Source organism: Fukomys damarensis, unplaced genomic scaffold (assembly GCF_012274545.1).
Source record: "Fukomys damarensis isolate Sample0158 unplaced genomic scaffold, DMR_v1.0_HiC HiC_scaffold_28, whole genome shotgun sequence".
Classification (NCBI taxonomy): Eukaryota; Metazoa; Chordata; class Mammalia; order Rodentia; family Bathyergidae; genus Fukomys; species Fukomys damarensis.
In genome coordinates this window covers 27,520,417-27,530,656 of record NW_022900940.1, presented here as the reverse complement: position 1 = coordinate 27,530,656, position 10,240 = coordinate 27,520,417, and positions in this window count along the sequence as shown.

Genomic DNA, 10,240 nt, shown 5'->3' with positions numbered 1-10,240 from the left:
ATAAACATAGGTGTGCATATATCACTGTGATATGATTCTTTTAATTCTTTTGGAAAGATACCCAGCAGAGGGATGGCTGGGTCAAATGGAACCTGCAGTCCAAGCTCTTTGAGGTATCTCCATATTGAGTTCCATAGTGGTGCACCAGTCTGCACTCCCACCAACAATGGAGAAGGGTTCCTTTCTCTCCATAACCCTGCTAACATTTGTTATTAGTTGATTTCTTGATAGCAGCCATTCTTTGTGGGGTGAGGTGGAGAAATTATTTAATTTAATTAATTAATTTATTTTTGGTTTTTTGAGACAGGGTCTCACTATATAGTTGAGACTGACCTGGAACTCTCTATGTAGCCCAGGCTGGTCTAGAACTTACAGTGATCCTCCTGCCTCAGCCTCCGAGAGTGCTGGAATTACAGGCATGCGTCACCATGCCCAGCCTGAAATAATTTATTCTTAATTTGAGTTTCCAAGGAATGATTCAGTCTGAAATCCGTGGTGATATATTCAAGATTTACTGTGATGTAAGTGCATTTTTTGTGTGTCTTACTTGTTAATAGGTTGTCAACAATAGTATTGATGCTGAGTAGGGTGGAATATAGAGGATAAGGAAAGAGAAAGGCAGAAGAAAATATTTCTGAAAAAGAAGAAAAAAGAGGACACATGAAAGAAAGAAAACAGATAGGCCTTTGGTGATACTATTTTTATATCTGGAATGGAGGGAGGGAAAACAGTTTACGAAGTTATTTGTTGGAGCAGGAAAAAGGAAGCAGAGGAAGGAAAATAGATTGGTGGGAAGCTGTAATAAGGCTGGAACCAATGACTGTGCTGGCAGAAAGCTTGTGTTTGAATCCTGCATAGACAGTTTTTGGTGAGGGTTAACCTGATCATGAAAGTTAGTACATAACCTAAAGCCCTAATTAATTCTTATTCTTCATTTTACATATATAAACACACCTATACACCCCAAATAAAGGCGAAAAAGGAAAAAAAAAAAAAACCTAACCACTCAACCAACCAACTAAACAAATCCCATACATTCAGAAACACATTTTTTTCCTAGGAAAGAGAAAAAAGCCAAATCTTTTAGGAGACTTTCACAGGGATGCACCCCTCAGGGGCAGCTAGAGTTTGTGCTGCTAGGGGTGGTCCTTTAATTTGCCACCCTCCAACACATCTAAATATGCTACCTAGTTAAATAAAAATTTAAATGATGTATACAGAAAAACATTTGTGTTTCAGTGTACTGTTTGAACCCTCAAGCCCTATACTCACTAGTGGTCAAGAAAACAAACTGTTGGAGGATAACCAGCATGAGCGCTGGTTGCCTCATCCAACCTCCTAGTCACAGCCAGAGCTCAGCCCACTCCAACTGCTACAAGACTAGGTATCTCTCCATTATTTAACTATGGAGGAAGAGCTCACTGGTGAAATTCTGACTACAGTGATAAATAAGAGGAGGAGGACTATTTTTGTGCTTCAGCTGCATGACTAGCCAGTTCTTTTTTCTCTGTTTTATGCTTGGATACCTTTAATTGCGTTGGAGCCAGGGAGAGCAAAGCAGCGCTGGTCAGGTGTCCAGTGTCCTACTGATTTCTGAAGTGGCTTCCACCATCTCTGGTCTCTTTCCTCTGTGGTAACCCCTGCAGCTGCTTATGACTTCTTTTTCCATGCCTCTCCGAGCGAGCTCAGCATGAACACCTTCTCACCCTGCCTATCTCAGTTACTGGGCCAGGTCTCCCAGTGGGAGGAGAGCTAGAACAGGTGGGTGCTGAGTGGTGGCTGCAAAGCTGGGTGCCTTTTGCAGCAGCCTGCCTGCTGCAGCTGTATTTCACTTCCCTCCTCAGGCATTCAATGGTGTGTTTGCTAGATCTTGGCTGTGTTTGCCAGTGTTGGGATGGAGAGGTGGTCCTGCTTCTTACTCTAAACATCCCTGATTCTGAAATTCATCTGATGGGTTTCTTCTTCAAGTTACCTTCGCATGTTTAGGTTTCTGTTTGCCCCCGATTCGAAGTACCTGTGAATCTTGATGAGCATCTTATGAATGATTTGTGAGGGCTACTGCCTTTAATCCACCGTGAAGTCGCTCTCTGAGAAAACTAAGTCTTGAAAACAATGTGTATTTTCCTCAGGGTTAATAGAAGAGAGTTAGTATTCAAACCCAGGCCTCCAGCTCTCCAGGAAAAGAAAAGTCCCCGCCTTGCTGAGGTGGTTTTCTCTGAGCTCACAGTGGGCTGTGGGGCTTCCTCAGGTGACATGGTTGGGGGGTTGCAGGCCAAGACAGTGGAGTGGGCAGAGGAGCTGCACCAGGGTGCAGTTGTTGTTACTGACAGGCCAAGTAACAGCCTTGCAACAACAACAAAAAAAACCTCTTTAAATAATTTTTGTATTGTGTCTCTCTTCTCATGCAATTACAGTAGTCCTTTAATGCATACACATTTAGTCTAGTGTCACCTGCTCAATTAATAAGGCTTTATTCACCCAGCCTTTTTATACTCTCTTCCACATTGTCTATTAACTCCTTTTACTTCAAAAAGATTAATTTCTTGCCTGTATTAGCATAAAATAGCTATATTCTTCTGTATGTTTCTTTTATCTACAAAGCCAATTGCTCTTCACCCAACTTCCATCCAAATCAAAACAAATGTTCAAGTTCCAATTTAAGACTTAACCTTCCCCAGGCAGCTTACCTCATCTTCAACATCATTAATACCCTTTTCATTGAGTCACAACGCTCTATACAGCCTTGCAGAGAACATTATTGCTCCGTGGATAGAGATGATGTGCTTATCAAGGGCAGGGAGAGAACATTTTATTTCTTCTGTAGCCTTCGCCTGTCCTTCATAGCAGTGAGTACAGAATGGGGACTGGATGAATGCTGGTGAATAATAACTCCTTGACATCTGCAAGTTAGGTTCAGTATTTCCTTTTTTCTTGTCCTGCAAAACATTGCTCAGAGTTCTACTAGAGAAGTGGGCTATAAATACCTGTTACAACGTGTCTCTCATACTAGACAATACTTTCTTAGTGATCTCTAACTATTTTCAAATCTCCAGTGTCTTTCACATAGGTGAGCACACAGTAGACTCTTCATACATGTTTGTTGACTAAACGTATGTATATGAGTTCAGACTAGAGTAACTAGAAACATTGAAGACAATTAAGTTAATAAAATTACATTCCTAGTTCCAGGTGGTGGAGATGTAGAAATGTATATGAGACTGGAAATCCTAATCGGGAGAAATTTTTTCTCCTGAAAAAGGGAGAAATTATTAGGATAAATAATATAGTTTGAAGTCATGTGGTAATAGTTTATTGGTATAGTCTTGTAAGATTGAGGTTATCTTGCATATTATATTTTGTTTAAAAGGTAACACATAAATTAGACATTTATGACTCGATTTACAAAATGCTTAAAATACAGCCATAATTATGATGGAGGGGTTATTGCATTTTTATCTTCTGGTAACCACTAGGGAGAAGGTGGAATAAACGTGAGTTTGAGAGGAGATTATGTAAAGAAAAATGCTCAAGACTATTAGAAAAAAGGTCACATAATGGATAAAAGGGGATTAAAAAGGATATCTGAACCTATTGCCTGTTATTTTATCTGCTGAGGTAGTCCTAAAGCAGATCAGCCAAGCATGGTGGAGTCTACTAGCTCTAAACTTGTGTCAGTTCTTTTCTATATAATGATTGGATAGAATACATTTCCCAGTGTATTATCATAAGTGTGTCTGTGGGACTAAGTATGTGTGATGTCTGCCCCCTCTTCATCAAGGCTTTTAAAAATATGAGCCTCCTCTACACTCAGTTTTTCTTTATGCTAAGTGGGTAGAGGGGGTGATGAGGCCCTAAGGGATTCTAGAGCAACAAGATGGAAGAGGTCTGGATCCCTGAATCACTTCAGGGAAGAGAATCACAGCTAGTCAAGAACCCTTGCCTTGAACTGTTTTGCCCCAAAGTAAACTTCAGTTTTGTTTGTACCACTTAACGTATTTGCCAGAGTAGTTTAGACTAACCTATTTGATAAAGCCAAATGTTTGTGAACTGATCCAACCTTGGCTTTTTATAGTTTTGCAAGAAAAAACCCTTTGGTTGGCTAGGATTACCAATGATGAGCAGGTTGCAGCCTTGTTGCTTATAATAAAGTTGGGGCCTTTCAAGAGAAGTACATATAGAATGAGTGGAGTGAGGTTTTCTCAGCAAAAAAAATTGGTACTCTATTGGACATGTTGAGGTCTAGTGATATCACCTCTGTTTATAAGAAATTTATGTATAATTGAAGAAATGTGATATTCACAAATGCAACAGAAATTAATAGGCCACAAACACATGCCAAAGAAATGAGCATTAACATGCTCCAGGGGTTCACAAATGTATTCTCAATCCATGCTCCTGCAGCAGGAGTGGATTAGCAAATGTGGAAGCAGGAAACCAAGGTGATTAAGCAGTACTAGCTCATGGGACTCCACAAAAATTTCAGGTGGGCTTTGGACTTCCAGGAGTCATGATATAAAGATTGACTAACATATTACCTAAATCTTAAGGGATCAGGAAACTCAGTTGATAAATGTTTTGAGTTTGTATATCCTTATCAGTACTGTCCATCATTCTCACTTATTTTATATCCGTAGACCCTAGCCCAGAGTGAAGCACTTACCATAGTAGAAACAATGTATTTGTTAAGTGGTTGTGGAAATCTTTTACTTATTCTAGTTGTTCTGTCAATATTCTTAAAGTGTGTTCTCGAGAACTGTAGGACTTTGGAAGTTACTCTTCTTGAAGTACACCAGTGACTTTCAAATGTACAGTTCACTCTCATTCTCTTTGGGTTATGAGATTGGTAAATCTAACTATCTGCTGGATATCACCTGTAGGGTGTCCCATGTGTTCCTCAAATTCAGCACATAGAGATGTTTCAGGTTTATGTGCTCATTTCATAAATAGCAAAGAGAAGGAGCAACTGTCTTGTTCTTAAGCAGCCGTAACAGTGATAAAAGAGGAAACAGTCCTGATCGTTCTACTTTTAAGAGCTGTGTGCCTTGAGAGATGGGATAACCTAATTGACTCACAGGGTCTTTTGGAACACTTTGGGGAAAGGCCAGCCAAAACCTATTGATTGAGAAATTCATCCCAAGCTGCCATAAACTTGGGGAGATGCAGTTCCCCAAGGAAAATGAAGCAGATAAAAGAACAGAGGTACCAGTGATAGGAACTCAGTATTTGCTAAGTTTAATTGTGCAAGAATCTTTTACACCTAAGATTGTTCTGAAGTTAAAAAAAAGTTAAAGATAACTTTTTGGCCTACCTTTCATTATGAACTTAATTTTGTTGAGCCAGCTCAGTCATCCTTGAGAAAAGACTTCATCTGGAACCTGTGATGCAAAGTTTTAGTTCAGTCTATCTTGGACAGATTTATAACCTAAGATGCTGGCATTATAATGAAAATGCTGACAGCCCCAGAGTTTTGCTGACAGGAATGACACAGCTGTGATAAAACTAGAAGATGAATGGAATCATGGTTCCTTGTCCTCGCAGAGTTGTCATGAGTTAAGGTCAAAGAGAAACAAGTCCTTCATTAGTGCAGGGCTAAAATAAAAGCCCTTCCATGGCTGAGCCCCAAGCTTGTTTGGATTTAATTGTCTGGATATTTTCACAGGCCATTTTAAAACAAGCCAGAATGAGGTAAGAGATAAATTCTTATTTTAAAAAATATTTCAATTTTTTATTTATCACCTAAACCAGGGGTCAGCAAAAAAGTACCCATGGGCTAAATTCGACCCATTACAGGTTATTGTAAATAAAGTCTTATTAGAACACAGCAATAACTATTCACTTACATGTTATCTACTTTTGCACTTTACGGCAGAGTTAATTTGACATGAGCAATGTGGCCCACAATGCCAAAAAATTCACTATATGATCTTTTACAGAAAAAGTTTGTGGATCCCCCATTTAAATAAATAGTTTTCAAGGCTGTTTACTGTTTATTTCGTTTTTATGGTATCATGCATCATCTCTTTGCCTTATTCTCACATCTAATTATATTTAGAATAGGTATATGTTTTTAAAGATAAAGTGAAGTAGACATGTGTAGGAAATTCCGTTATAGTCCTTGGAATACTTGGAGGCATCTGAGGTCCCCAAATTGATATGGTGACTTTAACTGTTCTTGTAAGAGTGTTGGATGAATTTTAGCTAAGGTGAAAGGACTAAAAGATTATTTTTCCCCCATAGAACAATTAACTGTCAGGGAACATAATTGAAGGAATTGTAAACAGATAACTATGAATCATTTACAATTGTTGAGTGGCCAAGAAAAGTGAACTAAGGCTTTTCCTTACGTTTTTATTTATTTTTTTGTTCATCCAACATGGGGTGGAATGATACAAAGAAATTCCATAAATGTTTATGAAGTTCCTATTGTCTGATAGACATTGTGGCATGCATTTTCACTTAGTTTGTATCTCATCTAATTTAACCCCTGTGAGGGCTAAGTGTTGCTCTTATTGTTCAGTTTAACTGGCTCAGAGATGAAATTATTTTCCAAGGTTACTCTGTAAGGAAGTCATGGTGTTATAATTCAGGTCCTGATTTTCTGATTGTCCCACACTCCCAAAATCTGGGTTTAATTTTCCACTGTGATATCCTACTTGTGGGTATAATAAACAGCACAGGCATCTTTCTGATCATTAGATGTTTGCTTTTCATTAACAGAGGCAGCATAGTATATATAGTGGTTCTCAAAGTTTAAACCTTCTAGACTATTTGATATCAAAACTATTTTCATAATAATATCAGAACATTATTTGATTTTTTACTGTCATCTTGTGTACACAATGAAGTTTTCTGGAGGCTATAGGAAAAGTGATGAGCTCAGCTATCTAACTCTAATGATTGCATGTCCTTAGTGTGTATTCTTAAACACTTTTGTTTTAGTGTTAGTATCATAAATACTGACAAACATAAGCTACACAAACAAGAACTCTTTAAAGTCCTCAGTAATTTTTAAGAACATAGAAAAGCTCTTACCAAAACTTTTGGGAACCATTGGTGAAATGATGAAGATTCTTATCCCTCACTCATGCCCTAAACCAGACCTCCTGAATTTAGAAATTGTATCTACCACAGATGACCCTGGGCAGGTTATTTCTCCTACTGAGTTCTTAGTTTCTCATCTCAAACAGAAGGAAAACTAGACATACTTTACAGAATTGTCCAAATAACACTAATACTTAATAAGAGTTTGTTAAATAAAATGGTAAGGACTTCAATTTCAAGAATTTTGAGGCAATGTTTAACTAAGAGTAATCACCTCCCCTCCCTACCGTCTGAACCAAAAATGAATGAACTTTTTATAATTTTCATGGCTATGGAATAAAATTATTCTAAACTTTAATAAACTGTACTATAGAATAGTATGTGTAGAGCATTATTCATTAGTTTATAACATTTAGCTCTAAATGATTCCATTTATACATCTATCCCCATGTCAAGAAGTTTACTATTGCCAGGCATCAGAAATCCTTTTTGCTTCTCTTCTCCTCCCCTGTTATTCCCCAATGCAAAGCAGTGTCCTCATTTGAGGCACTGTGGACTAGTTTTGTCTGTTATATGAACTTCATATAACTGAAATCACACAGAATTTTGCAGTCTAGTTTCTTTCACTGAATATTCTTTAAGATTTGTCCACATTGTTATGTGAGTTAATGGTTAATTTTTTAATTGTTGTTGATAGCATCCCACTGTGTGAATATACATAACATTCACCCATCCTATTCTTGATGAATACTTGAGTAATTTTTCTGATTTGGTCTGTTATTAATAGTGCAGCTATGAACACTCTTGTTTATGTCTAGACCAATATTTCTCTCGAAGAAATAGGATTGTAATTGTTTGGTTATAGATATTACATAATGTTGTCATAGGATGTCTACTGCTGGATCATAGTGAGTTTGTATGTTTAACTTTACAGTTGTTCCCTAGTGTGGTTGTACCCATCGGCACCCCTGCTAGCAGTATATGACAATCAGTTGCTAATAATTGGTGTTGTCTGTGTGTTTCATTTTAGGCATTCCTGATGTATTTAGATATCTCATTGTGTTTTGGATTTTAATTTCCCTGCGAACTACTGCAGTTGAGTATCAATTCATATGTTATTTGAGTAACCTTTCCTGTGAAGTACGTGCTGAAAACATTTGCACTTTTTCCCCTACTGGATTATTTCTTTTTCTCTAATTTATTTGAAAGACTTATTTGTGTTTTCTACATGCATGTCGTTTGAGGGTTTTAATACATTTTAAGGTCCTTCTAGAATTCTGTAACCTCAATTTGAAATGGTAAAAGAGTATTAATACGTTATGTAGTTTTTTGTCCATCGTCATGAGCTTTGCAATTATTATAGACTTGTAAGTGCAAATGTTAAGAGGAGGACAGAAGGGATTTTGCTTCGATAAGTAAATGCTTATATTTTAGCTTTTCTGTTTACACATCATTAAATGCACACTCTTCTAAATTGTGGAAGAATAAGAGAACAATACTTTATTCAAAATTTGTCCATAAGCTATGTATGCTCCATGGCACTTTAAACGTAGCTAGCAATCAGCTCTGAGCTGATAGGAGCTCTGACAGTATGTGTAGTTCCTAATCTGATTTGTAGATATGAACCTACCGTTCTGCTGACTAAGGGGCTGGATCATGAAGAAATGTTCAAAATTACTTCCCAAGCCTGCACTCTTTGTTGTATAAAACAGTGGTACAGTAGATTATAAAATACCCTTCCCATCTATAGGTTAAACTCTTACAAAGAAGAACGATCAAACTGTTTTTGACTTTGGAATTGAGTATTTTCCCCCAAACCTTTCATCACTTGTTGTAGACCACCATCTTGGGAATTTCTAAACAATTACAAATTCCAGTTGTTTCCAAACTCCGTACATCAGTCTCATGGTAGCCAGGTTTGAGAACCTGTGCTCTTCACTGTCCAAAGTTTGCTGTTTTTAATCTCTTCCACCCAGAGAAAATATGTTAAAGTGTGGCTTCATGATACACCTACTACCTGGAAACAAGAAAAACAGCAGTCTTCACTCTTACTACTCTCTGCTTTGGGACATAGATAGCCCTTGACTGCAGTGGGTCTGAATGTATGATCAGGACTGTGGGCATCAGTATTACTTGAGAACTTGTTAGTTCAGAGCTTCTGAGTCAGAAACTCTGGAGATGGGACCAAGAGTCACCTGCAGATGATTCTGATCCTCCTAAAATTTAAGATCTTTTGCATATTTGATATTTATTAAATGTTTTATTTTAAATTCTTTACATGAAAAAGAAGGTACACAAATACAGAATACATTATGATGACCAAGGCAGTAATGTACATGACAAAAATCAAAACAAAACGAATTTATGAAATAAATTTACTGGCACTGGACAAGATACTTGAAATTTAATCCAGGGTGCATATGCTTAAAATGATCTGACTACAGGCTTATGCAAAATAAATTATTTCCTTGAACACCGAAATGCCAACCATTCTGACAATAAACTGCCTTATTCCCTTGGTGAGCATTTTGAGAGACCTTCTATATAATATGAAGAGAATTGGCATGACACTTAAAGACTGCAAAAAAAGAATAACAACATATTTTAATGCAATTCTGCATAAAATATACACAATCTTACTACTTAAAAAATAAACAAAAGAGCATCCTGATTAAAGGTTAAAATCTCATAAAAGAAAAGTGCTTATCATTTGTATATCTTTGCTAGAAAACTGGTAAGATTTTGTTGAGGAGAACAAGGAAGATATCTACTGAAGTCATTCATTTAAAATTTGTTAAAAAATTCATAACGTTGTAAATTGCTGCTTATACCACTTAAAATATTATACCATGAATACACTTTCTACTATTTAACTGGAGAACAAAAAAGTAACTTGAAGAAAGTGTTTCTCAGAGTGAGGGAGGTCCAACATCCCTGAAGAGTTCTAATGTGGCCTCAGTAATAAACATGTTATACAAACTCTCTGTGTGATTGTTCTGCATTCTGAAATGCTGTACAGCAAAGAGCAGTGCTTAAAAGCAAGACAGATTGAAGAAAGTGTTTCAGAGTGAGGGAGGTCCAACATCCCTGAAGAGTTCTAATGTGGCCTCAGTAATAAACATGTTATACAAACTCTCTGTGTGATTGTTCTGCATTCTGAAATGCTGTACAGCAAAGAGCAGTGCTTAAAAGAGAGAGA